This window comes from Aptenodytes patagonicus, chromosome Z, assembly GCF_965638725.1.
Source record: "Aptenodytes patagonicus chromosome Z, bAptPat1.pri.cur, whole genome shotgun sequence".
In the NCBI taxonomy this organism is placed as follows: domain Eukaryota; kingdom Metazoa; phylum Chordata; class Aves; order Sphenisciformes; family Spheniscidae; genus Aptenodytes; species Aptenodytes patagonicus.
Window position 1 is genome coordinate 61,502,013 of NC_134982.1, and position 22,172 is coordinate 61,524,184.

The 22,172-nt window shown below is 39.7% G+C and overlaps 1 protein-coding gene across 19 annotated transcripts in view; it reads left to right on the top strand.

Moving 5' to 3' along the window:
• The window catches only part of PAM (peptidylglycine alpha-amidating monooxygenase), a 146,751-nt gene that overhangs the window by 9,580 nt on the left and 114,999 nt on the right, over positions 1-22,172 (top strand). For 2 of the 19 annotated variants that reach the window (XM_076363158.1, XM_076363157.1), the window contains exon 1: positions 20,027-20,136. The exons of the other annotated variants lie outside the window; for them this stretch is intronic. The gene's annotated coding sequence lies outside the window, so the exon portion shown is untranslated. Of the gene's footprint in view, positions 1-20,026; positions 20,137-22,172 lie in introns of those variants that run through there. 19 annotated transcript variants of the gene reach the window in all.

Consider the following 22,172-nt stretch of genomic DNA (forward strand, 5'->3'; position numbering starts at 1 on the left):
CTGGAGCCGGTATTGACTCCTGGGGTACACTGCTAGTGACTGGCCTCCCCAGGTGGACTTTGTGCCACTGGTCACTACAGCCCTTTGAGCCTGGCAGTTCTGTCAGTCCACCTCACTGTGTTTCTAGAGCATATTTCACCAGTTTCTCTGGGAGGTTGTTATGAGAGACTGTGTAAAATACACATACTTGGGTGACTAAGCCTGTTTAGTTAAAAAACAGTCTCCAAACTGGTGTGTTAAATGGCTATTCTGGAGATTCACAGAGAAGGAGAAAGCTTATCTGGGGGTTCTGAGTCTACCTGCTGCTACACGGAAAGGGTCCAACTCTAGCAATGGCTTGGGGTTGGTTTTGCTGACAGTAGCTTTGCAGGCCTGAAAATGTGTGTCTTTAGGATGTGATTTCAAAATCCAAAGTGGGCTTAAATTGTTAGTTGACAAAGAGAAGGTATTTTCACATAAATCAAATTCCCATAAGAAATTGCCCATATAATTTACTCAGGAAGGACAATTATCTGTCATATTTTCCATAAGTCACAAGCTGTGATGGTAGTGGCAGTGAGTTATTATGGTCTTTCTTTTGTGGAATGGACCTTAGTAAGTCTATCATGCCAAAGATGTTTTAACATTATAGTTTGTATGAAAGAAAGATAGTAACTCTTACTGATGAGAATAATCTGTATTTCTCTCTGTAAGAGGTCAGTAGTATGTAGCAGTGGTTATAAAGCAATCTCTGCAAGGGTCATCAAGACATGGGGGTCTACCCACCCCCTCCCATTTCCAAGGCTCCCTTTCCTGGCATCCTCAGATGTTGACCAGCACAGGCATCTGAAAATCGGCCTTTCAGTTCCCACCAGTGTGTCCGTTGTCCCCAGAAATACGGCGGGCAGTTGGGACTTTGAGCATCGCTGTAACCCACAGATTGCCGACAGATGTCGCTGCGGGCTAGTGCGATGCTGAGACTTCCCGGGGAGGATACCCGTATCCGCTTTCTGCAAAACAGATGGAAAGCACAACTTTTTATGAAATACATGTTGCAGAACATACTAAGGAGTATTGGCCGAGTGTTCTGAAATTAAGAACATAGTCCTCAGCACCTGGGCCAGTATCTTGGCAGGGGTCAGTATAAACAAGATTGTCCATCCAGTGCCAATATAGGCCCCTCTTCAGTTTCAGATGGGAACCTGCTGGGCATTGCTGTATGGTGATGGCCTAACAATGGTTTTTTAAGTGGTGTAACGTTGGACTCCCACCCTACTATTCAGATTTACTAATGCTCGTGGCAGCACTGTTGGCCAATTCCACTAAAGTGTGGGTGGGTAGGTGGAAGAATTCACGACTGGTTTTTTTGGTAAGGCATTAGTATGCTCTATTAAACTGGTTCCACAAGGTTGCTGGAGTATACGATAAACCCACGCTACCTGGTTTTCACCAGCCCACTGCTGGACCATGGAAATGACAACCATTGTCTGATTTAATACAAGTGAGAATACCTAACCACTGGCTTAAAAAGGGAAGGCTTTTTGTAGTGGCCTTCTGGTTGGCATGGGAAGTAGGCAATACAACCAGGTGGTTGTACATGTATCTGCCATCACCAGTATTTATTGCAAACCCTGGCCTTTTGGAAGTTGCCCAATGTAATGTCTGTCAGATGTAGCCTGGGGCTGCCCAGTGCTCTATCTTTCCCTAGGGCTGTTCCGGCAGTTTTCTTGCTTCTGTTAATTTGCAGATCTGGTATTCTTGGAAGGCATTTTGAATGGCCTCTCTGGAGCAAGGAATACCTCTGTTTTGTCCCCATTTGTAGGTAGCAACTATCCCTGAATGACCTGACTTCTTATGAGCCTACTCGGCTAACACTTCCTCACTGGGGGATATTGCAGAAATACGTACCTTAGCTAACTGATCAGCAACAGCATTGTATTCCTACTCCAGCTCACCATGATGTGAAGTGTAGGCATCTACATGTCTCACCCAGAGAGCAATGGTTTTGCACTTGCTCTCTAGTGTTTACCAAATCCTGCCACCAAAGAGGTTTACTGTGTATCATCCAGTCATCTGCTTGTCATTTACTAGCCCTCAGTGTGAGACCTTTTTATACCGCCCAAGAGTCATATAAAGATTTCTGAAGCTGATGATTCTTCCAGCACCATAGCTGCAGCCATCAGTTCGACATATTGGCTGCTTCCCCCTTCCCTTGATAGGTTAGGAAGGTTTGCCCAGCCGTTTCAAAGGCTGCTGCTTTCCATTGCAGTTTTTCTTTCACATATCTTGCTGACCCATCAGTGAACCACGCATTCTGCTTCTGTTCTTGGGTTAATTGCTCATATGGTGGGGCTTGCTGTGCCCAAGATGGAGGCAGACAGGTAGTGGAGGCACACTGTCATTACTCAGGCCAATTCGTGCTGTTTTTTCCTGTAAGACTCTAACTTTGTTTGGGCTGGGAGATGTAAGCATAGAAATGCACCATTTCCATTTCACAATGCTAGTCTGTTGCACCTTCCCAATTTCCTGACTGGAGTCATTTGACTACCTACTGTAAACTTGGGAGCCCTGTTGTCAGTAACTTTGGCCTCTTGGGTGATTCTTTCTGTTTCAGCTAGGGCTGAATAAGCAGCCCAAAGCCGTTGTAGTTTTGTGCTGATGGGGGCAACCTCTGAGACCAAAAGCGCAACGGTATGTGCCACCTGTCCCCTTGCTGCCAGAGGCTCCAATAAGCCACGTCCTCATCTGATACTAGGGCTTCGAGCTTGAAAGGCTTATTGGCTAGTTTTTGGCCTAAAACTGCTGCATGGGAAACTGCTTTCTTTGCTTGTTCAAAGGCGGCTCTTACCTTTTCTTCTGGAAAGAACTGACCTTTTTTTTTTTTCTTTCTTACCATATTATATAATGATCTTGGTATCTGGGCCAAATATGGTATAAATTGCTTCCAAAACCCCCAAAGACCAATAATCTTCTGTGTTTCTACTTTGCTTTGCACTTCTGCCATATAAAGTATGGTTTGTTTAGCTGATTCGAGCATCATTCTGCAAAGTCCCTGCCAAATTATCCTTCTGAATTTTACTTCTGTGGCAGCTTTCTGAATTTTCTGGGGGTTAATTTCCCAACCATGATTTTGCATTGTCCCAGTAACATTACTCAATGCTTCTCCCACTTCTTGTTCAGTGGGACCAGCGATCCCCCCAGTGATGCGGATAACATCATCCGCATAGCTGAGCGATTTACAATGTGGGGAAATAGTGAAATCTTCCAAACACTGGGCTACCAGCCCAAGGCAAGTCATGGGGCTGTGTGGATACCTCAGGGACAGTACTGTGAAGATGTACTGCTGACTCCAGCACGAGCATGCAGATTGCGCCTGTGGTTCATTAGCAGCTGGAATGCCAAAGAAAGCCTTCGCTGGATCCCATGCAGCATGCCACAGCTTCAGATACAGCTTGCTGGAGGAGAGTGATAATGTCGGGCACTACAGCTCTGAGTATGGGGCAGCCTTGTGTAGCGATCATTAACCAGCTGTCATTCTCTGGGAGCTGTTGGACATTTTCACTGACCAGATGGGGCTGTTGAAGGGGGGAATGGGCTCTCTGAATAACTCCAGCCTCTAATAGCTGTAATCATCTGGGTGATCTCTGTGTAGCCTCTGGGCAGCCTGTACTGTTTGGATGCAACCCGTTTTGAGGGAGGCTCCAAATTAACAGGAATTGTAACCACTTTTCCCACAGTGATAGTATGAACCCCAAAAGGATATTTGCCCCCTGTTGTCATGAAAATTTTGCCTGCCAACAAGTCATGCCCAGTAATACATTCATGTACTTCAGCTACCCACACTTTGGCCATAGAAGGCAGGTAGGAACCCAATTGTAATAGCAAAGAAATTTAACAAGCAGGTTCTTCTACCTTCCCCACCCCCCCAAGGGATTAATTTTAATCAGTTTATTTTTCAGGTGTAGGGATGGGTCCCTGTGAATGACAGTGACCTCAGACCTGTAACCATTAGAGCCATAACCTGCTGATGGTTATCACTGCTCCAGTGTACTATCAGTGGAATATAAGGTTTGTTACCTCCCTATGGGACCCCAGCTGCCTATCGCACCTTTTGAGGGGGGGGAAGACCCAAATCTAGTAAATCGGTATGGGTTTTGTATGTGAGCCACCAGACTGGGGTAACTAACTGGTCCTGGTGTACTCTTCCTTTCCCCACTGAATGGGAGAGCAGAGGGTGTAATCAGTCTATCCACTGTCCTGATTTCTTTTTGTGGTCTGTTTTTTCCTTTCACTTGTTGATATTGTTCCTCTAAATAGGGGGTAGTTTCCTATCAATTTTGTCTTTTGGGACTCCAGACTGGAATAAAACTAAAAACATCTCATTTTGGGTAACTTTTTTTTTTCTTGCAGAGGATATATCCACAGAGTGTACACAATATATGTGACAAGCAGGAGGATTGTCTCTTTCATGATATCCACCAGCACACAGCACAGGCTGGCGTGGGGCACTCCAGCAGATTCTCTTGCAGCAGCTGCCCATACTGTCTTACGGGCTTCCCAAACTTAAGTACAAGGCCTGATAGACATGGCTTGCCCAAGATCACTAACTCCTCAAATGCAATGTCTTCCACAGGGCTACCAATACACCACATGGTTTGTTGAATTTGAGATGATTGCGCCAGAGTTTAAAGAGGAGATAGCGAACAGAACATTTGAGAGTAGGCTTCTTTTTAATAGAAAAAAAGAGGTCTTTTTCAGGCTCATAGTCATATCACTTTTGAAAGCAGAAGTGCACATAATGAGTATTTATACATTGATGTTGTATGGTGATAAAGCTGAGACTATATCTGAGCTGAAACAAAATCAGTAATGACCAGATACCATGAAAAAAAACATGTTGCCGTGAAACTTTCTCACCTTTCTTTCTGAAAAGAGTTTTATCAAACAAAAGGACATTGGATTTGTCTGCCTCGGTTTTGGACCATATTCTCGTTCTATCCTGAAAGGTTTGATATTGGCTTCTTTCCCCCATAGGATATAGAATGCTCATTGCTTCTTTTTAACCACTTTTATCTAATGTGATCCATTTCATCTTCAGAAGAAATTGAATTGAACAAAGTGAATAGCTACCAAATCTGCTTCTGTTTTGCTTGTGGGGGAAAAAAAAAATTATTCAGACCTGCATTTAGATATCCATTACTATTTTTATGTGGTCTTCAAAAGACATCTCTGATTTGGAGGTTGGTCTTCTAACACTAGTCTCAGTGTCATGTGATACTTAGCCTTTTTTTCCTAAGGCTGTGTGAGGATAATACAGATAGATAATGCAGTACTACATTATCTATATTATTATATCGATTCATGTACTGTTGTTGCACTCATGATACGTATCAGTGGAAATTGTGGGCATGTGTGGTGAATTGGTGATCAGTTCAGTTCTTCCATTTGCCTTAGATGGCTTTTAAATCTAATCGGCCTGGAAGCAAAATTGCATACTTAGTCTTTTTTTTTTTTTTTTTTTTTTTTAAATAGGCATCAGAGCTAGCAATGTGTTAAGGAATTGGGAATGTTTTTTGGCCGCTTGCAGAAGTCAAGATCAGCTTGTTGGATATACTTCTACCTTGTGATAACCTTGTGGGTCTTGTTTGTGCATTGTAGTAATGATTCTTTTTGATACTGTGTTGTTTCTTTGCCATCCCTTCACCTGCTGGTAAAGGTATTCCATAGTTAGCTAATGTAGCAAGGAAGCTGTTCATTTGATTCCTTGTGACTATTTCTTGCAGTAGCTGCTGGTTCAGAAATGAATTGCAAGCATGATTTTAATTGATTAGAATAAATTGATTTTGGAAAACTTGCTTTGAAGTGAAGTAGCTTTCCTCAGATGTCTGTGTTTAGTCTCAGGCCACCACTTGATCATGGGAGGGGATCTTTGATCTGTGGAAATGTTTGGTTCTTTGGTCTTCCCACGGCTATGCTCTGGCTTGTACTGAGGTTTGTCTTTATCCTTTTCTTGCTGCTTGGGAGTAAATAATTAGCTTCTAGCACCAGTTCTCTCACTTCTTAGATAATAAAGTAGTAGAAAACTTGCTGGTATTCTCAGTGGATTAATTATGCAAATGTTTTATTGTTACCATATTGTGTTTTACAGCCTTGAGCTTCAGGAAGATGCCTACAACATTAACTTTTATTTGTTACTTTTCTGTAAGATTCTAAATATAAATAAATATTCCTATGTAACTAATTTTTGGTTTTACTGAAAATATCCTCATACTTTAAAAGAGGATTTCTTTGCACTGCTGTTGATATAAAACTTGTTAGCTGTACAATACTTAGAGATGAGCCCATAACTGTGGAGTTAGAGCACGCTGTAGTTGAGAGGTTTGGTGGTGTATTTTGAGCAGGTATGTCATCAAGATTGTGTGAACTTTTTTTAAGCTCACATGGGATTTAAACGATTATCAGGGCATTAAAAGAAGCTTGTCCCATGAGAACTGTGTCACTCAGTCTATAAGTTCTATTTAAAATGTATTTTAATACAGTAGTTAAACTAAATATTTGTGTAGAGTATGGTTTTTTTTGTTTGCTACTTTTTTTTTCTTATTTCAGGGTAGTTGCCATTGCTAGCTAGTTTTGTTGTTGTCATCATCCTGTGTTGTCCTGTCCCCCCCACACCTCCCAGTTTAATATATTTTTGAAATGGCCTTGCTCTAGAGCCAGAAACACTGACTAGGTAGGAAATGGATCTAACAGACCAAGTATAACTCTGTCTCTTTAGGAAAGTCAATTTTCATTACAAGTGCTTCCTTTATTGTCATCTCTGATACTTGAATTTTGTAAAATTAAATTTGGAAAAATACATGACTAGTGTAAGAACAGTGATACTGGTGTTACATCTCAAAGATAAAGTGAAATAAGGCCTCAATGTAGTATAGCAGTATTAAGCAAGTGCTCTCAAGTCAACGTTGGTGCTTAGATATCTTAAAAAATCTGCACCAGGGCTTTTACAGTTGCCATATCACACTCCCCACGGAGAGCTGGAAGTGTTGTTTTTGCATGAGGAAAGTACCTCTAGGTGAGGTTAGCAGTGTTCTGTAGTATCTAGTGTTAGAGCCTAACAATGTGAATCAAAAGCAGCTGGCCTTGGGCAAATATATTCCATTGATTTTACTAGTTTCAGGATACCTACCTCCTAGTGCTTCATAGCCTAACACCTTTGCTATTTTCAGGATCCTGTATGACAGTAAGGAGTAGAAGAATAAGGTGGTGTCAAGAAGGTTTTAAAATGAGTGCACATTGGAAAATAAGCTTTAACAAAAAAAATTGACCAAAAAAAAGCTTCAGAAACTGCAAACTAAGTATTTTTCATATGAATACAGAAGCAACGTCAAAATGTTGAAGACGGCTTGTATAAAAAGTTGCACACACAGTACTTTACTAATGTCAAGCTGAAGTGTTTTCCCAAAATGACTTGCAAACAAAATGGATTAATGATTTAATTAAACTCAAACCCAACTCTCTTTATTTGCATAAGTGCAGTTTCCTGTCATCTTCAGGCAATTTGCAGGTTTTTGCTGCTATAAATAGTGTTCTCATTATTTAGTTACTCTATTTGACCTCTTTTATTCAGATTCTGTTCTGACTATCCATTTAGTGGGCACATTTGTACTAAATACATTTGCAAAATAGACTATAAATGATTATCTTGTTATACTTAAATGCTTTTTGAAGAATTTGTATTCACTGTGAAATACAGTATGAAAGTTTCTCAAGGTTCATGTTTCTTGGGATGTTGGCAATTTCAGCTGTAACATATCATCTCTAGTTACTAAGGTTTGTTGGTAATCTTGATAGACAAATATGTGTGCCAGAAAAAGGGGTAACCATGGATTAAAGCCACCTTTGTGGTTGAAGTTCTTGATGCTGCCAGGATTTTCTGGAAGCAAGGTAATGAACCGTTCTGGCTGTGGGCAGAGCTGCCTGCCACTCCTGCCTGTTATTTCCTGTCCCCATGGCTCCAGATCCCCATCCTCCCTGTCCGCTCTTACCCAGGCTGACTTTTTCTCTTATCTTGTTCTGTCTCTCTGTTTAGCCGGTCTCAATTTTTTATTTCTTCAACCAATTGACTTCCAGCGTAGACCATATTTTCCTCAAAGTTGTTCCCATTAATTTCTTTCTCCCTTGCTCTAGTCAGGCAGTATGATTTGAAATTTGGGCATTTCTTTTCTGTTACAATGGCAAGGAAGTGGGGGGAGGGGGGAAATTAAGGGAAAGATAATTTTCCTGCTTTTTGTTCAGATAACTGGATCTGTAACCTGACCTTGTCTTGTCAGAACCTTTTATGTCTTGGGCGGGGAGGAGTGCTATTTTGACAATACTGCCAGCAAGTATGAGACTGTTAGAGCTGTTACGGTTGGTACTTGTAGTCCTCTTGGTTTGTTGTATTTTTTCCATCAGTCCCATTTAGAACAATTGCTTATCAACAAATACTGTTACTGGAGGATTATCTCATGTGTTTGCCATATTTCTGAGAGCTGCTTCTTTTAATCTTTTTTTTTTTTCCTTTCATTTTTGGAGACTTTTGAAAATAACTCTCAGCTTCATAGTTATATCTTCAAAATATTCATTTGAAACAGTTGTTTACCTATAATTGGTTTTTCTAAATTGGGCTGGTTTTCTGTAGTTTTTGTTGTTTCATATTTCTATTCTGTTTATAGTTCATGAGTTTTGTGCCCTCTTTTGAACTTGATTTACTTGGGTCATGCGCTATTTTCATTTAATACTGAGTACTTTTTTTCTTGAGCAACTGAGTTGAGGAAATCAATACGGAGTTACTGCTTTGTTGAAATTTAGAAGGCCACTGTTGAAAACTTCTTCATTCAGATTGCCTGAACTTTTGAATTTGTGTTCTTATTAGATGCTTTCAGGAGCAAATATTTCCAAAGAACAGAATATTTTTTCTAGTAATATGTAAGATTTATTCTGTTGGTCAGTGCTAAGAAGCTGTATGTTCACAACAGGGTTCTGTCTCCCTATAGTTATTGTGGTTTTCAGTGAGCACTATGGCTTTTCTTTGGATGATGTTCAAATCATGACTATCTTCATCTGTGTCTTATTTCATCTTCTTTCATCCCTGTCAAGACAACTTGGCCTACATACAACCACAGTAGTTTGCTTAGGAAAAGCTTTTGAGTTACAGTGTATGTGTGTATATATTAATTGAATATATAATCTCTTTGGAATTATAATAGCATATATTCAGTTATTAGTAACGAACTGACACTTAGACCGTGTCCTTGAAATTGATCTTTGAGGTAAGATCTTTGTCAAGCATTACAATATCTGGTTATTGGTTTTATTTGAAGTTGGAGGGTGTTGGTTTTTTTGTTTTTTTTAATAAATAGATAGTAGGTGTCAAGGGCAGAAATTATGACTTGCTGACCTCATTCTGCACTGCAAGGTGAAATTTCACTTGGGGCTAGATTGGCATAGTTGCATCTAAAACTGACTTCCTTTGTTTCACAGCTTCATTACTACTTCAGTGAAATCAAAGTGTGAACAGTTCTGTCAGTCATTTACTGTGAGGATGTCCTGTTGCTTTTAAAATCTTGATGCAGTATGATGTGGGTTGACCTTGGCTGGCTGCCAGACCCCCACCCAGCTGTTCTCTCACTCTCCCTCCTCAACAGCACAGGGAGAGAAAATGAGATGGAACAGTTCATGAATCAAGGTAAAGACTGGGAGATCACTTGCCAGTTACCATCACCGGCAAACAGACTCAACTTGGGGAAGATTAATTTAATTTATTGCCAGTTAGAAATAGAGTAGGATGGGCTCTCTGTGGGCTGCGGCTTCCTTCAGGGTATCTCCACCTGTTCTGGCATGGGGTCCTCCACAGGCTGCAGCGTGGATATCTGCTGTGCAGCGTTTTCACCTTTCTTAAATACTCTTTCCCAGAGGCGCCACCCTTTTGGCTGAGGGGCTCGGCTGTGCCCTGCAGTAGGTCCATTGGAGCTGGCAGTGTCCAGCATGGGGCAGCCCCTGCCTCTCCCCACAGAGGCTGCCCCTGCAGCCACCCCACTGCCAGCACCTGGGTACATAAACCCAATAAGACTATCAATGAAAATTCAAAACTTGATGTTTTGAATACGTATGGATAATCCATTTTGGGGACACTTGTTGTATGATCTCCAAGGATGGAGGCTCCACAACCTCTCTGGGCAACTTTTGCCAGTGCCTGGTCACCCTCACAGGTGATTCCTTCAGTCCTTGAGCACTTCCCAGTTGCCATGATTGATCAAAGATTATCAAGAGTGGTCTTGCAGTGACATCAGCCAGCTCCCTCAGCACTCATGGGTGCACCCCATCAGGGCCCATGGGCTTATGTATGTCCAGTTGGCTTAATTATTCCCTGACGTGATCAAGGGTATGTTTTCCTTGCTCCAGACTTTCCCCGTGGTGTCCTTGCCGGGCATGTGATAATGTGGTGATATTTAGCATGACATTTCCTCTCATTTTCTAACATAATTTCTAACATTTACAGCCGGCTGAACATGAGCCGGCAGTGTGCCCAGGCGGCCAAGAAGGCCAATGGCATCCTGGCCTGTATCAGAAATAGTGTGGCCAGCAGGAGTAGGGAAGTGATCGTGCCCCTCTACTCGGCACTGGTGAGGCCGCACCTCGAATACTGTGTTCAGTTTTGGGCCCCTCACTACAAGAAAGACATTGAGGTGCTGGAGCGTGTCCAGAGAAGGGCAACGAGGCTGGTGAGGGGTCTGGAGAACAAGTCTTATGAGGAGTGACTGAGGGAACTGGGGTTGTTTAGCCTGGAGAAGAGGAGGCTGAGGGGAGACCTCATCGCTCTCTACAACTCCCTGAAAGGAGGTTGTAGGGAGGTGGGTGTCGGTCTCTTCTCCCAAGTAACTAGCGATAGGACGAGAGGAAATGGCCTCAAGTTGCGGCAGGGGAGGTTTAGATTGGATGTAAGGAAAAATTTCTTTACTGAAAGAGTGGTGAAACATTGGAACAGGCTGCCCAGGGAAGTGGTGGAGTCCCCATCCCTGGAGGTATTTAAAAGACAAGTAGATGAGGCACTTAAGGACATGGTTTAGTGGGCCTGGTGGTGTTGGGTTGACGGTTGGACTCGATGATCTTAGAGGTCTTTTCCAACCTCAATGATTCTATGATTCTATGATTCTATGATAAAAAGAGGCCAAGAGATTGCTTCAAGTAAGGTTGATTATTTGCCTCTATGTGGACGTAAAGCATTTTATGCAGTAATTCAATGGGGTTTATTTATTTCAATGGTGGTCGTTGCTGCTGTCAGCAGTATCAGCTCCTGCTCTGGGTTAGCTTTTGTGTAGTATGTGAGAGAGTACAGCTGCAGTCAGCTGTCTGCCTTGGAGCAGTCTTTTCTGTGTGTCAATCTAGTGTTGATCTACAAGAGAAGAATATGCTTTTAATGAAAATGTGATATTTAGGCTGAGGCACATGCACTAGGTAGGTGGATGGGAAGTTACTTCAACCCCTGCAGCTCTTGTCAGCTGCATTTTTACACAGATAACTGAGTTTCTCCTTGCCTGCTCTTCGATTTCAAACATGAGGTTTGTTTGTGTGTACTCAAAGAATGTCCTCTGAGCCAAATTAGAACAAACATTATTACAGTCAGGATTTTTGTCTTTGATTTAACATAACTTGCTGAAAAGGGATGCTAGCACAGACTTTGTAAAGGAGCAAACTAGTTCTCATCTTAAAAGCAGTTATAGTATCTTGCATATCTGAATCCTCTAAGGCCATTTCCCTTGCTATGCATGAGCTGTCAGGTGTTTTTTTTTTTTCCTTGCTGTTAATCTTTTGAGGTGTCTGTAGCAGATCTTAAATATACACAGTTATAACTTTCAATGAATTATACCTTAGTTATTTCCTTCTTTCAAGGGACAATTAGGGAAAATTAGATTGTTTCAGCTTAATCGCACAATATCAGATAGGATTAGGCCTGGCATATATCCAATTTTGTGACTCATTAAATCATTAGCAAGCCACAACTTTCGTTTAGAAGTGAAGCCTGTCATGTATCCACATGTAGAAAAATAACTTATTGATTGGTAGTATAATGAAACTTCAACAGTTATGTAAAATACAGGGCAATCATGCTGCACGGTGGACGTGAAGAATGGTACACCTAGTAGGAGCATACTGTGATGATACTTTGACATGCATTTTTCATTTGTATCAAATTCTAAGTCAGTTTGTCTTCTGTGAGTTCTTGTGAGCTGTGTCAAACTGTCCTTTCTTTTCTCTGATTTTGCTAAAATTTTAATGCATATCTATCTCTCTAGTATTTCTTGAGGTTCATTTCGTAGACCAAGCAGCTGCATAGGAGGTACCCTATGGTTTTGGGCCTCCCTTAAGTGCTGTGTTGACGACATGGCAGTGTCAGCTCTCAAATATAAATGTGGAAACTTTTCGGGGGGTGAGATATTTGGGTGTTGGTGTGGTGCCTGCTGCTTGAAGGAATGCCTCAAGCATCCTCCTCCTTTTCATCATTGGGAGCTAATGAGAATATGTTCCGTGAAGTGCTGTTTCTGCTCAGGCATTAGAGGAGGAGTTTGTCAGTTACTGATGTATACTGCTACCTAACAGTACTAGTCTTCTATAAAACAAAACCAAAATATGATTTACTTGATTAGATCTGCTAGCTCATGTTGTATGTTTAGTTAGCTCATTGTTTTGCTTTCCAAGCAGTCTGTGATTCCTGATAATGTTTAGGAGTGGTAGCGTCATATCCGTTGTTTATAATTTTGTTAGAGCTGTTTGCTCTTTGTTGGTGAAACTCAAACTGACTGTTACAGGGAGTATTTTGTTTTTATTTAAACTGCTCTTAAGGGCAAGAGTTGCATATGTTACCAGTAGATACAGGTTTAGGATTATAACTCTGTGGGTGTTTTGTTGTTGTGTTTAAAGGAGAGCTAATACATTAGAGGGATTTACCTGCAGATGAGCAAAAAGGTGCTTTGCTTGAAGGCCTATTAAAGTCCTGCTTCTCTTAGCATGCTCTGTCATTCCAATTTACTTTAAAGAAAATCTTTTCACTGATTCTGTTTACTTTTTGTTTTCTGAACACTGCCAAAGCAAGTTCCACTTAAAGGACAAATCCTCATCAAAAGCAATTTTCTACATGTTTTGTATTCTGGCAAGGAATTAGAAATTTGCATTCTTTATGCCTACGTAGTTGTATTATGCATAGGACAAAGAGATAAATCAATAATGAAACACGATGCAGTGGCAGTGGGTTCTGTTTTCTTTTTATATCTGTGCTTTTCTTCTTTATATGTGAAACTTTCTTGGAGAAAACATTACAGCTCTAGATATTGCTGTTGTGATTGTTTTGGGAAGATCATTGCTATAACTCATTTCACTATCCATGGTACAAATCCTTTATTTTAATTGACTAAATCAAGCATGTCTGTCTTCTTGTAATAAATTTGACCACTTTGAGTCATCTTTAAATAAAAATAAACCTTCCAACATAATCTGTATTTGCTGACCTGTAGGGCCAAGTTGGAAAAACAACTGGCAGTGTAAGGTGCTCATTTCACTGCGAAGTCTGTCTCAGCTGAGCTAATTTAGGGAGTGCGGCTTGCCTTGCTCAGCTTGCTTACCAGATGTTCTGCAAGGCATTCTCTTGTCCTAATTAAATATTAAAGGTTCCTTGATCAAAATTTACCTTTTATATTTCTGTGTAAAAGCTAGACAAGAGCAACTGGAAGACACAGAAATAACACACTCCATCTGTAAAATACCCAGTGTGGAGATTTGCCAGTTGTAAAGCGCTGTGAAACTGTAAATCACTTCAGTATGAAAACAGTCAGATATTCTAATCCTTCTTACATGCCCGTCTCAGACTTTTCTTGGTTACAGGAGAGACATTGTAGCCACAATGTTAAATTTTCTTGTTTTTCTGTTCAGTTTGGAGTTGCTTATCTGGAAAAGTAACCCACTTAATTTGGGACAGTGACTCTTTTTTCGTCTAATAGTGGTAGAGTTTGAGGCTGGAAACATCTGTGACAAGTAATTTACTCTTGTGCCATAAGCAGGCTGAGGTCTTTTCATAACTCATTTTGCTATAATAAAAGCTAGGGGCATCTTAAAGTGTGGTGATTGTGGAAAGGTCCTTCTAGAGATAAATTTCTGACTCAAGAAATCAAGGTATGCACATGTCACTGAGACCTTTTTGAGGTTTGGAAGCAGCGTAAACTCAGTATGCTCCTTGAAGTGGAAGTGTTGTTAAAGTTACTGCAGGACAGTGGAGTGGAATGAGGAATTTAAAAGAATGGGTATTTGGTTCTCTCAAGCATTTAGCTGACCTTTAGTGCAGTTTAGTCAACTCTCATGCCAGCAAAGCAGTAAAGAAATGTGGCAGTCAATGACTGAGGGATAACCCTGTTTTAGGGCAAAACAAGAAATTTTGCTGTAAGTATTGAATGAAAAGCTCTGTCATTCCATTGGCAGAGCTGCAGAAGGTATCCGATAATTGAACGTGCATGTATAAAGCTAAGGGGGTGGAAGGAGGTTAATGTGTATTTCTTTTTTAGTGTTTCTGTGAGGAGCAGTTGGACAGAGCAAGACTAACATTTTTATATGATGGAAAGTTAGGATTTACTTTGGAATTCTTCTCTGAAATGCAGAAATGCAAAATGAAATGGTTTGAACAGCAGAGACAGCAGTCTTGGCAAGTGCCTCATTTTTTGCACTCAAACAGGGTGATATGAACTGCTCCACCCTTACAAATATAAGTACATACTTTTCTGTGCATTAATGTTCCTTTTAAAGGCATGTATCTGAGTTACGAGAAGTTTTTTTTCTGAAAAAAAAACACCTGCTTGTGTGTTTCAGGGATCCATGTTTACAAGCAGTAATTGCATATGGGTATTGTGGTGCAGTGTTTATGTGTAGGCCTTAATCTTCAGAGCTATGCTTGAACTGTAGGAAAGATCTACTGAGGATCTTTCTCCTTACATTTTTGCAAATGTGAACATATCAATACAAGTGCGTAGGTGCATGCTGTTTGTAAGTAAGTTACATACAGAAGTGGTAGTATAGTCCTGTCTCTTTTTGATTTTCATTTTTGTAGTTAATCCCTGTCTATTACATAAAGCAAATTTGCCCAGGCAGGAGATGTTCTGCTCAGGACTCTAATTAAAGGGGTGCATAGACTTAGAAAAATAGGATGTGTTTCAGGTGCTTAAGGGAAAAAGATTTGTGTAGCTGGAGACAGACAGAATCACCTGTGGAGAACAGAGTTGTGCTGCTGCTTTGCTTCCCCCCACCCCTTTCCTTGAAGAGTGTCCTTGAAGAGATTGGTGGTGGTGGTCATTCCAGAAGTATGTGCACATGTTGGTCCCCTCCCCCAGCATTATGACATTGGAAAAGATGTTTGTTATGAGGATATGTGCAGGCATAAACAACACCTGAAAAAAGAAAGTTGTGTTAGCATTCTGCTAGTAATGCTGCTTCTGTGAAAGCCTTCTAGGACTACCCAGTCCATAATATTCTTGAAGTGGGACTGGTGCCAATTAAGAGCCAGATCTGCATAGGTTTGGTAGTAGAACCACATGAAGTAATTAAAATACTTTGCTTGGCCTGTAACAGCTGTGTATTATTTGTGTGTGTATGCTCTGTGATATGGCCAAGTTCAGGAATTGATACTAATAGAGTAAGGAGTTGCTGCTTGAGAGTACTTCCCCTCCTTTTTACCACTAGTGTTGGTGGTGATAAGAATTGTAGCTCTGTTTTGGCAACGTATCACTGTAGAAAATAGGAGAAACCCTTCAGTTCCATGTGTACGTATATGAAATAAAACACAATGACCTCCTAATTCAAAATGTTTTCTAATTGAATATGGTATTCATAATTCCTTACATTCCATCATACTAATAGTATATTTTTTGTGTGTAATACGAACTTATCATTTCCTGCTTTGACAAATAATCATGTGATTATTGTCAGCAATATTCTAACATGTGGTAAATGTTCGTCACTTTATAAGCTGGTACCTTTTATAGCTTGTCCCTTACCTACCTGTTTAACAGTTACTTACTTAAATGGTTTATGCCCAGATTTCGGTAGGGATGGGGGGTAAAGTTGCTGAAAATGTTCTGGGTAAACACTGGTAAACTTCGTGCATGTATTCTTGATCTCTTTTGCAGAAATTGTGGGTGGGGGAAGAGATCTGCTGAAGAGATGGGAGTAAGTAGCTTGGAATGTCTCTTAATAAGAACAGGACTTCAGAATGTGCTGTCGTGATTGCTTGAGCTACTCTCATTCTTTCTATTGCTGTAGAAATGAGATTCTTGGAAGATTGTGGAGTCTTAGTCTAATAGTCTTAGAAGCTTAGGCATATGAGGAAACCATTACATGTGTCTGCAAAAATGAAGTCAAGACTGTTCTTCTACATACCGACCTTAATTTTTTTAGTACTTGACTTTTTGACCTTAAGAAAGAATTTGTATGCTGTGCTCGCATCGTTATTTGCAATCCCATTCTAACCTATGCTGATATCCTAACCTTGTGCCTGTCTACAGTCATATAAAAATAACGTGACTGCTTATTGGTTTGTTTTTTTTTTTTCCCCTTGGAACGCACACTTTATTCAGCTCAAATGAAGACTCTAAGAAGCATGCAAAACTGTCATTTGGCATTTTCTCCCCCCCCCCCCCCCCCCCCCCGCCTTCTTATTGACACTTGTATCTGACCTAAATTGGTTGGGTTTCTGTGGGGATTCCAAAAGGGACATTGTATATACAAACCCTCTTGGCTGACAGTATAAACTTTCCATACCGAATTAAGTTACTGTTCAAGGAATGAACAAGCTAGCCCTTATTTTTATTTAGTTTTTAAAGCAGTTAAGTGAGTTAGCTTGAGATGGAAGAAGAAGCTGTAGAATTTGCCCAGAGAAATACTTTCACATGAGATGCTAGTTGAAAAAACCAAATCAGTCACTTAGCTACTAAATCAAGACCTCTGAGGTGATGGATTTATTGGATTTATTTATTATTACATGCTCTGAGGGGATGGATGTAATTTACTAGACATGCCAGATACTGTCTGTTCCTCCTCTTCCCAAAACAGAAAGGAGATTGTGGGAAAGGTGTTTTGGATAAATGATGCTTTAAAAGCTGTATGTGTAATCTAGTAATTTAAGATTGTATGTGTGTTCATTTTCATCCTTTGTAACTACATTTTTCAACTTCGTAGTCAAGAGATTAGTGCTTCAATTCCAGAACAAGCTTTTATATTTGGCTTCAGGCTGATCTGTTTTGGTTTGGGTTTTTTTTTGTTTTTATTTATTTATTAATTAATCACTTAAGAATGAATTGGAGATGGTAAACACCTTTGCATCTTTCACACCTTGGCTTTAGAAGAAGTTGCACTGTTGATATTGCTGTGGCCCTTTTGGCTTTTGGGCTTCCTAACAAGAGCTAACTATTTTGTTACGTCAATCTTTAAAGGTGGAGTTGGAGGGAATAGAGTGGGTACAATTTTCTGCTTTTGTTGAGCTACTGTTTTGAGCTGCTGTTTGTCTCTGTATCTATGCATCCACATAGGTGAGTGCTGTTAGTGTCCTTTAGGGACCTAATACCTGTCTCAACAGAGAATCTACAAAAAGCCCCTAGTTATGGCTTTCTACATTGCTGCAGTTAGAGGGAACTTACTTGAATTCTATATACAACTTTATGGTAAAGACAATTCTCCAACTGTTTTCTACTTCTGTTCTCTACCTTTTCTTTTCCCTAAAGTGTACATAGCATTATATGCATAAAGCAACAGAGACTGTGATGGAGAGCAATACACTTCTTTGTACCTTAGATCGATGGTTTTGAAACCAGGTGTGTGTGCAGAAAGTTTGCTATGAAAAGCAGTCTATGTATGTGAAGTATCTGAAGCATTTTGCACTTGTATTTGAAAAGGGGGCAACAAAGTGTGCTTTTAAAAAAAAAAAAGTGCAAAATCTAGTCTGCAAGATTTGTCATGTTGAATGACAACTAACTGTGGAAGTGGTTGGCCCAGTAGCATTCTTAATCTACCATCTCATGATCAGAGTTTTCAACCTAACTGTGGAAAGCGCAGCTTTTTTGCAAAGGTTTGATCGATGTTAGAATTGAAACAATAACATTCATTAAACAATCAGTTTACAGCAGCTCTTCTAGAGACTCCAAATCAGGGGAATCCTAACTAACAGTGTGTTTCAAGAATCTCTGAGTGTTGGTAGGAAGCTGACATCAGCCTCCTGCATAGGAAGCGATGCTGTCTTCCTTAGGAAGAAACAGGTATTTTTGCATTGGCAGGCTGCAGTCTAAACAGAACTGTGCACATTTTAATCAGCCCCTTGTGCTCAGTATCGAGTGACAGTGGTTCATGAGGAGGTCAGGTTGCTGGCCGTACAGTTCAGCATGGTATGCTATGTTCTTTTGCCACTGATAGGGAGTATGAACTGACTGTCTCAGCTCTGATGTTAGAGAACTTGTGTGATGGATCATCCTATGAACTATTTTTTATTTTGGAATGGGTTTTCTGATGAAGTTTTTAGACTTATTAAGTATCATAGAAACTAATGAAAGCTCTGTAGCATTTCTCTTGCAAAATTTGATGTATTGATACATTGACAACCACCTTGGGTTTTTGGTTGGTTTGGGTTTTTTGTTTTGTGGTTTGGTTTTGGTGGTGGTTTTTATTTTTAATGTCTAACAGTTGTGGGGAGGGAGAGGTTAGGATTAGACTGGAATAGAAACTGTCAAAGATTACCCAGTAATCTGATCTTTAAGGGAAAAATAAGATTAATTTCAATGTTCTAACTTGCAGCTTTGAGCCAAACCCAATAGGTAAAATGATTGATTCTGTCTTTTCTGAGGAAATAGTACACCTCTAAAAGAACTGTTAATTGATCGTACTGCTCAGGCAGAGCATTAGCTGGGGAAATGACCAGAAAGGGGAACTCGAGTGCCTAGAGAATTCAAAACTGGAGTGTCTGCATCATTGTTCTCTAATTAGTATCATATTTGTGTTAAAGCAGTGAAACTGATTTCACAATAACCCTATCACAGTTAAGCCAGACCTACAGACAGCAATTTCTTCCCCCCCATGCCCTTAAGAATTAAAAACCCAAACTTGTTGGAACTAAAAACTAAACCAAATGTGACTTGGAGGTTTCTTTTGTCCTTTTTCCCCTCTATCCCCTATGCTTCCATTTTGGTTTTGTGTAGTTGTGATTGGGTCATTAGTCATGTGGTTATTCTTCAGTTTTGAAAAAACAAATAAAACCCAGCTGAGCTATTTGTGTGCAAAATGAAGAGATAATACTGCAGTTTTCTGGAAAGGTTAGCCAAAACTTCTTATTCAGCTATCCATTGGCCGTATCATGTCACCTCTGGTAGTATTTACTTGAGCTTTGTCCTGCGTAAGTGATATATTGGCAGATAGTCACTGAAGTTGAGAGAGACATGGTACTAGGATAAATACCTTATTTTACAGCATGTCAGTTTATATTGTACCTGAGCCTTAGTATTAGGACTTTAGATTCTGTTGTGACCGGTCTTTGACTCTCTGGTACAGAAGAATACCCTATACTCTATGCTGTGACTTGAAGAGAACATCTCAATCTGGTGGTATCAACGTGTGCAAATAGAGAAAACAAAATACAAATGCTTATGAAATTGCTACCTGACAGTATTACTGCATGACCTGTGACTTCTGGCAGAGCTTGCAGATGTCAGAAAACTTCAGTAATGGATTCAGGCTGTGACACTTGTCATTTAAAAAGTCACATCACAATTAATAGATGCAGGATTCAGTGGGGTTTTTTCTGCACAGTGTCATACTCGTTGCCTCTGTGACAACCTTCATTTCCTTCTGAGCAAATGGAAGCCCAGTAGCACGAGCCTCAGGAAGTTGTTAAAGCAATTAAAGGCTTCTCTCTCTCAGCACATTGCATGGTTACCATAGTATCCTCTGCCTCCAAGTCTTTACTGATGATGTCAGTATGCATACAGGGGCTATTCACAGCATCTACATGAAGATGATTCAGACCTTGCTAAAGATCATAAGCATCTCTCCATATGTTCTATTATCTAGTGTCATTTTAGGGATTCATGAGACTGGAAGGTAAGTGGCTTTTGCTTCATATTTAATCATTTTTATGTATCTTTACACTGTGAGGTGTCAGGGTTGCTTTTTTATCCTCTGTTTCATTGTTCATTAAATGCATAAAGTGTGTTTTAGCTGAACCAATTGCATAGCTTGTGTAATTTAAACTTGGCAAAGTCTAGCTAATCTTCAACAATATGAAAAAAAGGGAAACTAAAAATTCCTGAAGTTAAAAACCGGTTTATTAAGTAATTAGAGGGTTTTTACCAATTAAAATTCCCAGAGCTTGCTTTTTAAATCGTAAGAAAAGAACACAAATTATGTAATGGGAGCATTACCTCAGAGAAAAATGTTCAAGCTTTTTTTATTAAAACAAAACAACCACCACAAAAATTAACCCCCAACTTACCTTTTCTTTTTTCTTGTCTTCTTTATGTGGTTAGTAGAACAGTGGATGAACATACTCTCATGCAACTATTCTGCATGGAATTTTGTTTGTATAAGGAAACATGAATTCTTATTGAAATCTTCTGTTACTCTTTAGGAAAGCAGAGGTTCTGTTGTTTATCTTGAATAGTGGAAAAACGTAATAAAACACTGAAGGATCTGATTTTATGAGAAACTTAGAGGATTCCTGCACATTTTGGCATTGCAAGCTAAGTTTATTAGTAAGCCTGAGATGCTAAGCTGTTAACTGGTTTCACAGTTGGAATTTTTTTCCTTCTCCCAGTCCACTTTCTGCATTGCTTTAGATTACTGTGGTTGCAAATGGCCATGCCCAGTATGTAATGTGTCTGATTCTGTCTTTTACCAAAAACCAAAAAAAACCCTACCGCAAACCAAAAAAAAAGCCAACCCTGCAGGAGCTAAGCTGCAGAATTATAATACATGTCCTCTTTTAAGTCTTCTTTTAATGCCTTGTAACTTCATTTTGGGTTTATTGTGTTTTGATTTCTCCACCCTGAAAACTGTGGCGTTTTACTCATAAAACAATCTATGTATTTAATACTTAAAAGTAGAAGAATTTTGGGATGGGGGTGGGGAATGGGGAAAGAACTACTAGTGTAAATGGAAACAAATTTGTAAAAAGGGAGTTTGGTGTTGCAGGAAATTCTACATTAAGATGGTATATTTTGTACAAGCCCACCAATTTACCCCTCCCCCCCATTAAGTATACAGTATGCAGATAACTTCTCTTTCCCTCTACCTGTTTTGTTTTATGTTTTCTGACCATAATGTCCATTGGTTTATTTAGACACTACATCTTTTTTGGGAATGGGGTCCTCTATTGAAATTTCCTAAGCAAAGTGCTCAGTATGCACTGACTAATAAGACACTTAGCCAGTCTAATGCTACACACAAGATGAGATGTGAAAATACTATTAATCACAATAGGTGTGTTGCATTAGAAGAATGAGGAAGACTGTCTAGTGACAATAATACGTTTTTTCTCTGATATTTTTAAGTCCATGTAGACTGAGGATTTTTGCTTTCTAGTACAAAGATATATGTGCTATATCTTTCTCCACTTGACTGCCTAGCTATTAATTTGGATATTAACATAGAGAAGAATAATATTTTAGGTAAACTGAAGAAGCCAGCTCCCCTTCCAATGCTGATATCTATTAACTTTAATATTTGATACTTAAAAAAAAGTCTGTTTATGTACTAAATGCAATCTCATATTGGTCACAGTGTACTCCTTTTATTTTATGGCTTTAGATGTGTGCATCTTTTCTGTTTTAATCTGGAAGGTTACCTAGCAAGTAAGGACAAAAAGATGCATAAAATGTTCAGAAATAGAATATTTACCTATATTAACTATATTTAACTATTAGAATTTGAATTACGTTAAAGTTGCTTTCCAAGATTTTAGAAAAATACATCCAACCCTGAGGCTTCTATAGTCAGAGCTTTGAAACTGCTTTGGTTAAATGTCAAAAGTTTTATATAATTGTGCAGAAGAATTTAAGACTAAAGATCCACTCATAATTTCACCTCCTGAAAGCTCTGGAAAAAGAGCTGATTCTGGGGATTTTGTTGTTTTTCTACTG